Source organism: Castor canadensis, chromosome 16 (genome assembly GCF_047511655.1).
Source record: "Castor canadensis chromosome 16, mCasCan1.hap1v2, whole genome shotgun sequence".
In the NCBI taxonomy this organism is placed as follows: Eukaryota; Metazoa; Chordata; class Mammalia; order Rodentia; family Castoridae; genus Castor; species Castor canadensis.
Genome location: NC_133401.1, coordinates 62,578,709 through 62,593,144, shown reverse-complemented (window position 1 = coordinate 62,593,144; position 14,436 = coordinate 62,578,709). Strand labels below are relative to the sequence as shown.

At 40.4% G+C, this 14,436-nt stretch overlaps 1 long non-coding RNA gene and 1 pseudogene across 1 annotated transcript in view; one reads left to right on the top strand and one right to left on the bottom strand.

The window, feature by feature from the left end:
- Nucleotides 1–14,436, top strand: part of LOC141417870 (uncharacterized) — a 90,673-nt gene that overhangs the window by 42,183 nt on the left and 34,054 nt on the right. The window lies entirely within an intron of this gene.
- On the bottom strand, nt 6,952–7,817 carry LOC109697119 (KATNB1-like protein 1 pseudogene; annotated as a pseudogene).

The following is a 14,436-nucleotide window of genomic DNA, read 5'->3' as shown; positions in this document are numbered from 1 at the left end:
TCTTAATATAGGGATAACACATATAGTCATGAGGTGAAGATTCTAGGACAAAACCAGAAATATAAGTTTAAAAAATGTTGTAGTATATGTTTCAACAACACTCTACATGCATATAACCCCTGAGTTAATTCCATGATTTTATCATGACAATTGCATGTTTGGTTTTAATTTTTTAAAAACAGATATTGTTATCCTAACAGATTGATTTATTGATAATTAAGGCATTTTTGTACACACAGTACCACTGTGGACAATGTTAGGAAAAATGCCGCTCACAAAGAAAGCTCACGAGAAAAGTCTCACGTCCAAGAGCAAAGTTTAATGGTAGGCTCGAACTGCCAGCTGGCCAGAGAAAGATGGCGCAGCAGCGAACCTGGGCCAGGCGTGGCTTTTATAGAAGGGGGACGTTAAGGAAGTTAGTGCATGCACGGGAGTCTCTGGTAGGGGTGGGGCTGTCTTAGAGTGTGGGAATTTCTGTTAAGGGCGGGGCTGTCCTTGGGAGTTTCTCAAGTGAAGTCTGAGGATAAAATGGCCGCCGATTTAGAAATGACATTATTGTTCTATCATTCCACCATTTTTTCTTTAATAATGATGAGGGTAGGGGCTGGGGATTAGGAATTGGGGTGAAGCATCGGTCTCTTTAGCTGCTTCCTGCTGGCTGGGGGCACTGTATGGGGCAAGATCCTCAGACTCCTGCATCCTGGTAGGTTGGTATCCCTGGAGATACAACTGGTTAAACTTTTGATTAGCAACAGCAGACATGCAGTATGATACAAGGGAGGAAGCTTAAGAATAAGAGAGCAAGAAACATAGGCATTAGGATGGGCATTGGCCAGGAGAACCACTGTGAAATGTTCCCTGGACAATTTCAAGAGTCCTCCAATTCCCTTCTCCATTTTTTTAACTGTTCCTTGAGAGGTGCCGCCATTGGGGGATCCCATTGAGTTTGACAGAAGTGGGTGTAATGAGAATGACCAGATGAGGGCTGGTCCACTGAAGTCCCAATGGAGAGGGCAGAAGATCCTTCAGGAGAACAAGATCTCCTGGTTAAACAGATCCTGCCCCAGGGTGGGGCAGGATCTGGTCTGCATGCTCTCTGAGAAGTTCCCTGAGAAGGTTAAGATAAGGTAGTGGTCAGCCAGAGGAGCAGAGTCTGTTGGAGGCAAGTTTTCTAAGAGAAATGGGTGGCCATATATTATTTAAGATGCAAATAGGAATATTAGGAGGAGCTAAGGGACTGCATACCTAGGGATCTAAATTTTGCAAAATCCTGTAACTCCCAAGAAAGGTGTAAGCTGCCTATGGTATGGGGGAGAGGGAAATGGAAGATTGGGTTGATGCACTAATGACTCAGGGAGTGAGCCTGTCTCTTTAAGGCCACACCTAGGTAGGTGACCTGTGGGAGGCAGGGGCTGCCAGGATTTACATATAACACTCTTGGATAAAAAGAGAGGTCTAGCTCATTTTTATATAACTTTGTAAATGTTTGTACCTTATTTAAAGTATAGACACTACACTGTTACAAGGTGTTCATTTAAGACACATAAGAAATATGTAAATGAACTCTGATTTAGTAGTACTTAAAGCTTAACAAGATCAGCAGAAAACACAAATAATTTCTTTGATAAAATCTTTCTCTGTAATGGTTTTCTTGTAGATGTTACTCAGATCAGAACAATATTAAGATAACCTTGTTATTTTATAGACATAGAGAATTTAATTTTAGTTTGACATGACCCTAAAAATCTTTTAGGCAACTCTTAGATTATACTCAACTTTAACTTTATTACACACCAAAGCTTTTTATTATACACTTTTAAAACTTACTCAGACCTTTATATAACAGACTAAACCCTTTGATGGCTTGTCCTTATCTATCCTATTTGAAACAATCTTTAGGACAAACCCTTCTTTACAAAAATCCTTTCTCATCCTTTCTCCTTTAACTTCTCAAAAAATATATTCACTACCTATCTATATCCTTTCCAGTTGTTTACTTTGTAACTTGTATTTTAAAATTAACTTTTATAAGAATTTTGAATTTTTTATATGTACTGGAGTAACTAATTAGTAGCCCTTGGTATTCTAAGGAATTTATGATAGGCATAAAGCCTCATTGTCCCTCAGGCTTGAGAGGATGTTGTTTTTGGGTGTGGAAAATGTGAGGGATCTTTGAGTTTTATTTGAATAGGGGGACCATCCAGGCTTGCCCTACAGTCATCCCATCAGTCCACACTGTGGGATCTATTTGTTCCTAAAGGAGGGGCAGCAGAGATAGCTGCTTTGGGGGAGGAGAATTTGAGCTTTTAGTTGAGATAGTAAATCCTGTCCCAGCAGGGACACTGGAGTTTTAGGTACTATGAGGAAAGGGTGACAGAAGAGGAGGTCTCCCCAAGAGCAGAACAGAGGCTGGGTAAAACAGTGCTCTAGGGGCTGGCCAGATTTGCCCTGAACAATAACTTTGTCATTGGACTGGGACCAGGAGAGAAAGGTAAGACAGAGAAATGGTCTCCACTGTCTAGCCAGAAAATGTGCCCTTGTTTTTCTGCCATCATGGCTCTTCAACATTGATGCCAAGAAGTGGAGTGTGGACAGGAGGCCAGGACCCATCAATCCATAGGAGGTGGCACCTCGCCTTCCATCTGGAAACAGGAGCACTTAGACCTCCAATGGTTATTTTTGCAGAGAGGGCAGGGTCCTGGTTGGGGGCGGGGCTGTCTCCCAGGCTGTCCCCCTTAAGCATTCTCTGAAGAAGTGCCCTTCCTGTCCACCATGGTGGCAAACTGGAGATGTAGACCCCAGTCGGGTGGGGGCAGCAATGAGGTCATGATGTCTCTTATTTTTCTCTCTGTTAGTAATGTCCTGGTTATAATATACAGACAGGTCTAGTTGTATTAGTTGATCCAGTGACTTTTCTCCTTCAGCCACAGACTCAATTTTCTACAAATATCTGGGGCTGACTGTTAGAAATTTATCTTTGAGGAGAACTTCTCTCATCTGTGACTCTGGGTCCCCAGTGGTATGTTTTCTGATAGCATCCTTAAGATGCTACAGAAAGGTAAGGGGATTTTCTTTAGGATGTTGCTGTAAAGCAAGGTTGTTATTTTACATTGACATCTGACACTCTGGAGAGCAGGTCTCTGAACTGTTCTGGGCCTCAGTTTCCTCACTTGAAGAATGAGGGATCTAGTCTAGGTTAAACTACTTTCTTCCACTATGAGATGGCTGAAGTGACATAACGCCACTTACCTTCCTTACTATTTTTTTTTTTATTTAGCAATGCTGGGGAATTGAACCCAGGGCTTTGCACATGCTAGGTGGACATTCTCCCACTGAGCTACTTCCTCAGCCCCAAATATCTTTTTCCTCTTTCCTTTGGCTGTACTGGGGCTTGACCTCAGGACTTTATGCCTGCAAAGCAGCACTCTACTGCTCGAGCCATATCATCAGCCCCTTTTGGTGTGGATCTGTCAAGGGACTGCATGTGCCCCTGTAGGTAGGCACATTTAGTCCCTCATTTCCAGGTGCCACTAGTATTGGGGCTCATTGTAAATGGTAATCATTTCCAACCTGAGCAGCCTGGGCCAGAACCCATTGCATTTCTAATGAGGAAAGAGTCTGGTGTAGTAGAAGCATAATATCCTTTCATGTCAGTTGAAAGGTTTGGATCACAGAGATAAAGGCTTGAATGTATTTGTCTGGGCATCAGTATAGCTGTCTAGATGTTTTTAAATTTCCCTTAGATCTGATAGCTGGAGGGGGACATAGACTCGCCCTCTTCCTACCTTTACCTATTGAAGGGGGAAGCACCCATTAGGAGGCTCTGAATATTGGGGTGGCTTAGAAGGTAGGGCAGAGGGTGGAGCAGTAGGGGTGAGCCTTGTCATTGATAAGAGGCTTTCTGGTCCTCCTTTCCATGTTTATCCTGTGGCTTACAAAGAATGGCCAGTGTTTGAGTATCTAAATAGCAATTGTGGAGCCACTCTGAGATGAAAGGAAATTTGCATAGGGGACCTCTGTTCACTTTTTTTCCTTTTATAGAAAGGGTCTAATTGGAGTATGGTACTGTAATTTAAGGAACCCTGTGAAGACCACTTTTCTTGGTCACCCAAGGCATATTGAGGCCAGGCCTCAGTACAAAGCTTCCAACATTGACAAGCCAGAAGACTGGAAGGTGCAGATCCCATCTAGAGAGAACAAAACACTATGATCCTGTCTTTTAGCTAACAGCAGGCAGCCTCTTTAATAAAGACTACTTTTTTAACAAAGGAATAAATCATCTGTAAAGTTAGAGAAGGGCATTCAGAGGGCATCCCAGGCCAGTAACAGTACCATACTGTCCTTTTTGAGATTTTTGGGACGATAACCTTGAGCTAACAATTGGCTTACAAGGGCTGGGTCCGGTGCCCCAAGGTGTGAGGTGGGGCTAGGAGCAGGGCTTGTGCAAGGTGCCACTCTCTCCACACACACACAGGATAAGTGAGCCTGACTGTGTAGGCCTGATCCTCTGGCTTATTCTAGGGGAAGTGGCAGCGGGCTGCAGCCACCACCATATGCTGCTGGTGGCCTAGGATGTGTGTTGGGTCTCTTAGCTATGGCAGGCGTTCCTGCTATGCACAAGTGCACCTATTTGCTTTCCCTCCTCCCCTTGTGAGGGTGGAGTTAGGGCGTGAGCATGGCAGCTGTAGTGTTTTGTAAGCGCTTTTGTAGAGCAGCTGATTTAAAGTTACTTTAGACTGAGAGGCCTGGCAAACTAGTTGGAATAACTTAAGTCATAAGGTACCATGCTACAAGTTCTTCATGGGAGGCAGGGTCCCAGTAAGCCCAGGGAGGGGAAGGCAGGCAGAGACAAAGGACACGTGGTGAGACCCTGGAGGAGGCAGAAAAGGTGAGCTGACATCTTAGGTAAGGGAGGGGAAGGCAGAGCCTGGAGGCATGACACATGTCTGAGGGCTTAGCCATCACCTGTGCCTCTAGGTCACTCCCATTGACTGGTACTGTAACACTTTCAGCAACACAAACCTCCACTCTCTGCTCACTGTCTCAGGAAAAAGGGGCATTAGACGGGGGTGGGGGTGAAGAAGCAGTCGTCAGATGCCATAATCAAACAGGACTCCCCCATGTAGCATGAGGAGTACCCAGATAAACCCCAGGCTTGGTCTCAGCCCACAGGGAGGGAGCATGAACTCTCCCAGAGCTGGAATCGCCTTGAGGCTAGAGCTGTCAAGGAATGGCTTGACACCATGAGGGGAAAGTCACTCAAGAAGATAGGAAGAAACAGGCAGTGAGAGCAGTGCAAGAAGTCTGCTTACATGGGGAAGAAGGAGGTTTGGGAGAGGATTTGGTTCATTTAGAAGCTGGTTTAGAGGCTAATAGAACCTGTGCAGGGGAAGAGGAAGTACAGAGGGAGGGTTTGGTGTGGTGATAGGAAAAGGATTGGGTGTAGGGAAGTTCCTTCCACTTACCAGAACGCTCACAGAAATTGTATAAATCCCTTAAAATATTGGGATTGAAAGTGCCATTAACTGGCCATTTGGAGGCATTGTCTAATGGGTATTGGGGCCAGGCCTGATTACAGAGAAAAATGAGCTCTCGTGGCTTAAGATCAGGCATTAGGCGGAGGGGCCCAAGATTGGCCAGGAGACATCCCAATGGGGAGTCTGAAGGAATTTGGGTAGTCCAACTCCCATGGTGAGGCCTGACCTGAGGAGAGATACGGCGGGCATCCCTGAAATATCAGGTCCTCAGGAGAGATAAATGTGTAGTACCCAGAGGGAATGGCTTCACCATGGGGGTCCACAGTCCCTAGTGGGGAACCCGGTTCCCAGGGATGGAAGTGAGCCAAGACCTAGCACTAGGATTTCGAGGAAATGAGAGAGAGATCACAGCTCTGCGAGCGAGGACTCACCGAGAGAGGACCTTGAGGGAAGATTGGCCGGTGGTGGATGGCAATTGGAGTGTGCTGGGGTGGAGGAAATGCCCTGTGAGCTGTGAGAGAGTGGAGTTTTCTAGGATTCAGATCCCAGAGGAAGGAAATGGAAGTAGAGAGAAAGGAAGAGTGGGATGGGGTTGGGGAGGCTGGGAGAGCAAGGTCAGTGCCAGGAGTGCACCCTGATCCGAGTCACGGCACCAAAATGTTAGGAAGAATGCTGCTCACAAAGAAAGCTCACAAGAAAAATCTCACGTCCAAGAGCAAAGTTTAATGGCAGGCAGGCTCAAAACACCAGGCTGACCAGGGAAAGATGGCGCAGCAGTGAACCTGGGCCAGGCATGGCTTTTATGGAAGGGGGACGTTAAGGAAGTTAGCGCATGCACGGGAGTCTCTGGTAGGGGCGGGGCTGTCTTAGAGCGTGGGAATTTCTGTTAAGGGCGGGGCTGTCCTTGGAAGTTTCTCAAGTGAGGTCTAAGGATAAAATGGCCACCGATTTATAAATGGTGACACTATTGTTCTATCAGACAAAATATTTTAATATTGATTACTTACTATGGTGTTTTAAATTTTCAAAATCTTTTCAACATATGAAAAGAGATCTTCACATGTGTTTTTTTTTTTTTAGAAAATTCAATAAAAACTAATGATGATTGGTCTTTGTAGTTCCTAGTAATGAGTGCTATCATATTTTTTACACAGTACAAATTATATTCTTTTGCAAGACTGCATTAAAACCGGTATTTCTGAAACAGTGTAACCAAATAACGTGAATCCTGGAGCAGCAGAGGGAACAATCTTCACAGTGCACTTTTACCTCATCGAAGCGGAAGCTGCTCTTTTTGGATATTTTTCCACTTCAATGTGAAGTAGATTGTGATACTTTCATCATGCTGCTTTAGGAAAGAAAAATGGTTTTGACTTCTTGCAGAGTTGCAGTTCTCAGAAGAGTCCGATTTTTGGAAATCATGCAGTCCAGTGATGTTTGGAAAGAGCAACTGCTCTTTAGTAGATAAAATCTCTCAGTGCAGCCGTGATAACTAAGCACCCACATCCGCAGCTCTATTACCAGTATATCCTGGAACCAAAGTAAGATGGTTTTCCTGTTCCCACACTCCGCTTAATTACTATTTTCAAATCTTACTATTTCCATCATTTATCATTCTGTTTTGATGATAGTTCTGACTACCACTTTTTTATTACTGCTTGAATCCAGTTTAAGCCAACTATTGCATATTATTCAAATTTGCTTTTAAGTAATGACTTACTTGAGGCAACAAGTCTACACAGCAGCCAAGTGAGATGTATTGCTTTTCTTCCTGTAAACTATTGGGAGCACAGAAAGGTGATCTACCACACCTCTCAAGATCTTCTATCCTCACCAAATAAGCTACAAGTTCACTTTTACTCTTCTTTCTCCAGAAGGTTAAAGCTACATCCAATCTCAAGTTCCTGCTGAACAAAACTTGGGGCATTGTTTCATGGTCCTGAGAAACCTCAGTAAAAGACCCTTTATGAAGAACCAGCCTCACTGAAGCTAACCAAGTATGTCCTACTTTGATGGAGTCATTTTCCAGACAGGAGGCTTGCACAAGCCTGTGTACTTTATTCGCCATGTCACAGCCCACTTCTAGGGGACTGCTTTTTTCTGTAACAGCATTTGGAAAGGGATGATGAAGTTTCTTTTTGTGATAGATCCCCTTAGGGCTCTTCACAGTTTGTCCAACTGTTCTACTTATCCAAGTTGCCAACTCTTTTGGAGATTTGTTAACCCTCTTCATGTTCTTAGTGAAATTAGAGATCCTTTTTCCAGGAAGAGCAATGGAATGATCCTCAATATTTTTTAAAAGTTTTGTTTTTTAATATCATGGGTTTCAGATGCTATCATCTTGTAAATACCACTGCCCCATGGTACCACAGTGCCTCAGCCCAGCTGCACGCTGATAAACAACCCTAGGTTCCCAGCCGCTCAAACGCTGCTGCCCCACTGGTCAATTCTTATTTATTTCCTAAGCTATTGCAGGCCTGTTCAAAAAGTCATTGTCTATGCCCTCATATTGAAGTATTTCCCTGTGTTTTCATTTACTAGTTTAAAAGTTTCACCTTACATTATTGTCTCTGATCTGTTTTAGTCTATTTTTGAATAGGTTGAGAGCTAGGAATCCCTACTTGAACTTTTCTCCTTTGGTAAGAGAATATATTATGTAATTCTGGTTAATTTTTTGGCTATCTTGTGTGTACTTGAAAGTGTAGTATGGTAAGGGCTTGGGATTGTGACTCAGTGGAAGAGCATCTGTCCAGCAAGCAGAAAGCCTGTGTTCGAACACCATTATGTTAAAAGAAAAAAAGCATAAAAGTGTAGTGTGGTTTAAAGTCAGTTACATGATATCAAGTTGCTTGTTAATGTTCCCCTCTTCTCTGTCCTTACTGACTTTTCAGTTTTGGTGTGTTATCAGTTGCTGAGAGATGGGTATTAAAATCTGCTTTTACTTCTGTCAATTTTTCTTTTGTATGTCTTGAAGTTTACTTGTTACATTATTTTTCTTCCTTATAAACTGAACCTGTATGAAATTTCCCTTCTTATATTGGGAAATATCCTATCTCTTAAAACATATCTTTGTGTAATATTAATATAACCTCACAAATTTGTATATACTATTTATATAGCATATCTGTTTCTATTTCCTAACTTTTAATCCTCAGTTCTCTCATTAGTATCATTTTAATCCTCAGTTCTTTCATTAGTATCATTTTATGGTATTTAATTTTATAGCATACAATTTTGATTACCTCTTCACTCTTTTTCTCTATGTTTTAAAGTTAATTTCTTAGAGTTCTTTATAAACCTACAGTGAACATCTTATACTTAGGACAACCTAGTTTGAATTAGGCCAAATTAAAGTTCATTAGAATATGCTGTGTTTCTATACATGCATCTATCGTTTACTTTTTGTGTTATGATAGACTACATCTTTATTCCTTATGTGCCCATTACTATAGAAGTATTAACATGATTTCATACATGTCCCTTTAAACCATGTATAGGAAAAAGAGTGTTTATATCAAGTATAATACCTGCTACTTTCTAACTACTGTGTAGTTAACCTTCACCATAGTTCTATTTTGATCGGGAGCAGTTGGGGGTTGAACTCAGGATATTCTGCATCCTAGGCAGGAGCTCTATCACTTGAGCCATGCTCCAGCTCGTTTTGCATGGGTTATTTTTGAGATATTGTCTCATTTTGTACCCAGGATGGCCCAAACTGCAATCCTTCTATTTATACTACCCACAGTAGCTGGGATGACACTTTGCCAACCCATTGGTTAAGATGGGGTCTTGAAAACTTTAGGCCCAGGCTAGCCTCACACCTCAATCCTCCCAATCTCCACCTCCCAAGTAACTAGAATTCTATGTGTGAGCTACTGTGTTTGGCTCATGAGCATATTTAAGACAGTGTAACAACTTTGATAAGCATTTCAAATGTCAGGGTTTCCTCGTGAATGGTTTCTATCCCTTTTTTGTTGTTGAAAATGGCCTTTATCTTCCTTTCTTGTGTATTGTTTGGGATTTTTTTTATGAGAACTCTGTGTTTGGAATATTATATTTTATTAGCTGTATAATCACAGTTCTACTATTTTCAGGCATTGTTGATATTTCTGCTTGTTTTGGAATGGAGGTGTCCATTTGTGACTTTTCCTAACTATTTTTGCAAAATGTGTATTCCTTCTTATGTGTGGTCATTGAAGTTCTTGTTTCATATTTTCTGCAGTTAGCCAGTGGCTTGTCAAAGACTTTCTTTTAATGCCCGCTTCAAAAAATGGAGGGAAAGAGAAATAAAGGGAACCACTGCTAGGTGATAAGATGGCAGTGTAATGTCACCCCTAGAATATCTAGCGAAGTGATCAGGCCTAGCTGGAGAGCAACACTCTTAGAGGTGGGCAGTGGTGGGATGAGCTGAGATTTCCATAGTGAACAGAAAGAACCATATTTAAAATGGGAAGTTGGGTCTTCAGCAAGTGAACTGAGGCACCACTCCAGTGGCAGAGAACCCAGCCTGGCAGAGTGCACACAGCTGCAGGGGGTGGGACTGGGGTGAAAGAAAGACCAAATCCTCACAAATCGCACTGGGGTTTCAACTATGACTATCCAGAGTTTTATAAAAGAACCCAGAAGGTAAGAGTGTGAAATGGGGAATGAGAGAACAGTTTGGTGAGTGGTTTGGGCAGAAGTGGCCTGGCACAGGGAGGGAGTAGAGATGAAACAAAGAAATGAGAGCCTCAGAAAGCACAATTAACATTGGGCTCAGTGCTGAGCAGATGTGTGGTGTAGCTAGGTGGGTCCTGCAGACTACAAACATAAAGGTATGGGGAAGGAATTAAAAAATTCCTACAAGCAAATGAAAATGAAAATTTAACATGAGGATCTATAGTATAGAATGACAACAATTCTACTAGAGAAGTTTATAGCTATAAATACCTGCAATTAAAACAACAGAGAACTCAGACTTAAAAAAAAAAAAACCTATTGATACACCTAATGGTCTTAGAAAAACAAGAGCTCATCAATTCCAGAAAAAGGGAAAAAATCATGAAAAACATAGTTGAAGTTAACAATCAGCAAACTAAAAGAACTATACAAAGGATCAAGGAAATAAAGATCTGGTTCTCTGACAGAATAAGCGAGATTGACAAACCCTTAGCCATACCAACCAAAAGTAAGAGGGAGGAGCCCAAATTAGTAAGATCAGAGGTGAAAAAGGTGATATTACAACAAATACCACTGAAACCCAAAGTAACATGAAGGAATATTTTGAAAATTTATGCCTTAATAATTTAGAAAATCTGGAAGAAATGGATGACTTTCTAACACACTTTTTTTTCCTTTAGGTGGTATTAGGTTTTGAACTTAGGGCTTTGCACTTGCTAGGCAGGTTCTCTGCCACTTGAGCCACTCCTCCACCCCTAAAGATTTTTCTTCAGCCTCTTGCACTTGTTAGGGAGATGCTTTGCCACTTGAGCCATCCCAGCCCAGAAATGAACAAATTTCCAGACACAGATAGCTGTCAAATTTGAACCAAGGGGTTACAACTAATTTAAGTCAATAACATGGAGATTGAAACTATAATATAAAACACCTCAACAAACAAAATGCTGGGACTGGATGGATTATCTGCTGAATTCTACAAGACCTTTAAAGAAGAACCTACACTAGTGCTCCACAAAATGAAAAAGGAAGAAGTCCTTCAAAACTCATCCCATAAAGCAAGTATTGCCCTGACACCAAAACCAGATGAGGACACAACAACAGGAAAACACTGTAGGCCAGTTTCATGTGATGAACATAGATGCAAAAATCCTCAATAAAATGCTTGCAATAAAATTTAACAGCACATTAAAGAGATTACACGTAATGATCAAGTTGGCTTCATCCCAAGATTTCAAGGATGGTTTCACATATGCAAATCAATAAATGTACTGAAGTATATAGATACAAGCAAGGACAAGAATAACACAATCATCTCAATAAATGTAGGAAAAGCCCTTGACAAACCAATATCCCTTCATGATAAAAATCCTAAAGAAGTGAGCAGAATGAATTTACCTCAGCACATTAAAGGGTATACATGAATAGGCCTGCACCCACTATTATACTGAAGGGGGGAAAGCTGAAAACATTTCCTTTAAAGTCATAAACCAGACAAGAGTGTCCACTCTTTCTACTCTTGTTCAATTTAGTACTTGACTTCTTAGCAAGAAAAGTTTGAGGAGTATTGTTACTAGTCTTTATTATTATTCTTATTTCTTCTTTAAAGGTCAAGTAGAATTCAGAAGTGAATCTGTGTCAGATCCTGGGCTCTTCTTCATGGGGAGACTATTACTGCTTCAATCTCATTCCTTCATATAGATCTACTTATGTCGTTTATATTCCCTTGGTACAACTTTGGTTGATTAAATGAAATACAATGAGAGTTTCCAGTTTACTTGAAAATAGGTTTTCGAAATATTCCCTAATGATCTTCTGGATTTCATTGGTATTTGTTGTGATATCTCCTTTTCATATTTAATTTTATTAATTTGGGTCTCCTCTTTCTCAGCAGATTGACTAAGAGTTTATTGACCATGTTTATCTTTTCAAAGAACCAACTTTTTGTTTTGCTGATTCTTTGTAGAGTGTGTTTGGTCTCATTTATCTTGGCTCTCATTTTTATTATTTCTCTGCTAGTTTTGGGTTGAGCTTGTTCTTGTTTTCCTAAAATCTTAAAGTGCAAAAAAAAGCTTAAAGTGCATTTTTAGATTATTTATTTGAGATCGCTCTGTGTTTTTTTTTTTTAAGATAGCACTCATAGCTATAAACTTTCCCCTTAGCACTGCCTTTGCTGCATCCCATAGGTTCTGGTAGGCTGTGTTTTTATTTTCGTTAGATTCTAGGAACTTTTTGATTTCTTGCCTTGTTTCTTTGATGACCCACTGGTCACTTCTCAACCAGTATTGATGGGTCTCCATATGTTTGAGTATTTTCTATAATTTCTATTGTCGAGTTCTAGTTTTATTCCATTGTGACCAGATATGATATAGGGAGTTATTTCAGTTTTCTTATATTTGCTAAGACTTAATTTGTGTCCTAGAATATGATCTATTTTGGAGAAAGTTCCATGAGCTGCTGAGAAGAATGTGTATTGTACAATAGCTGGGTGAAATACACTGTAGATGTCTGCTAAACACATTTGGTCTATGGTATCTTCAAATTCTGATGTTCCTTTCTTGCTTTTTTTGTCTGGATAACCTATTTATTGGTAACAGTCTGGTTTTCAAGTCTCCCACCATCATCGTGTTGGGGTCTACCTATGCTTTGAAGTCCAGTAGTGTGTTTTTTTTTTTTATGTAGTTGGTTGCACCAATGTTTGCCACATATATGTTAAGAATTGTTATTTCCTCTTGATGAATTATTCACTTTTTAAATATGAAGCGACCCTCATTGTCTGAAGTCTACTTTTCAGATATGAGTATAAGCTACTCCCATGTGTTTGGGGGGTAGATTTGCTTAGAAGATCTTTTTGTCCGCTGTTACTATATAAGCCAATGTTTGCTTTTGTTAGTGAGGTGTATTTCTTGTAAGCAACAAATGGTTGGCTCTTCATTTTTAATATAACTTGCTATTCTACTTCAAATGGTGGACTCTTCTTTTTTAAGCAGACTTGCTATTCTACATCTTCGATTGGGGAGTTGAGGGCATTAATTCAGTATTAATATTGAGAGGTATGTAGTATTGCCAGTTATTTTTGTTGTTTTTTTCTTCTGATGTTTACTTTTCCCCTATTCCGTATTTGCTAATCACCTTGGTTAGGAGGGCTTATTCTTTCTTAGATTTTCTTAGCCAACTTTAACTTCTTCATCAGTGCAGGATCCCTTTCAGTATTTTCTGCAGTGCTGATTTGGTGGTCATGAATTCCTTTAGTTTTTATTTGCATGGAAGCTTTTCTTCTTTCCTTCAATTACAAAGGTTAGTTTTACTAAATAGACTAGGTTAAGTTGACAGTTGTTTTCTTTTAGGGCCTGAAATATATTTCTCCTTGCCCTCCTTGCATTTGGAGTTTATACTGAGAAATCTGCTATTATTCTGCTCTGTTCACCTTTATATGTATCTTGTCACTTCTCTTTTACAGCTTTTAACATTCTTTCCTTTTTTTGTATATTGAGTATTTTAATTATGATATGTCTGTTTTAACTATATTTTTTGATCCTGCCAGTTTGGTGTTCTGAAAGCCTCCTATACATGGATGTCCCTCCCTTTCTCACAATTGTGGGATTTTTCAGCTAGTATGTTATTGAATAAGTTACCTATGCATTTAGTTTGTATCTCTTCTCAGTTGTTCTACACCTATGATTTATAGGTTTGGTCTTTTGATGGTGTCCCAGAGGTCTTGCATGTTCTGTTCATATTTTCATAGTGTTTTTTTATCATCCTTGACTGATTGATTTAATTCCTCTACTTTGTCTTCCATTTCTGATACTGTTTTCTATTTTGACCAGTACAGGTACTTGAACTTAGGGCCTCACTCTTGGTGGTGGTGGGGGAATAGAGAAAATTGAACAAACAAACATATACATAGAAAAACTACAAAAATAATCTGGTAATCTGTTTACCCACAAAGTATTGGTAATTAAGGAGCATTATGGGTGGATAAACAGAGAAAAGAGAAAATACGAGTCAGAGAGCAGTTCTGGTTGTAGACAAGAAGAAAGTATAAATAGGGAGGGGAGATGGGAAAAGGGAGGAGAAGAAATGGTTTAAGATTGAATAGTGAGTGGCATGTCTGGGGCTCTCATATGATGATTACAGAGAAAGGGAAAGGAGGAACGGCAAAAATAAACAGAAAATGGTGGAGAGAGAATGCATAATTTCTCAGTTCAAATGTACAGAAAAATAAAATAAAAGCATATCAAAAATCTGTACATCCCAAAAGTAACAGCAACAGAACCACAAAAATTCAGATTTTTCTAATGCC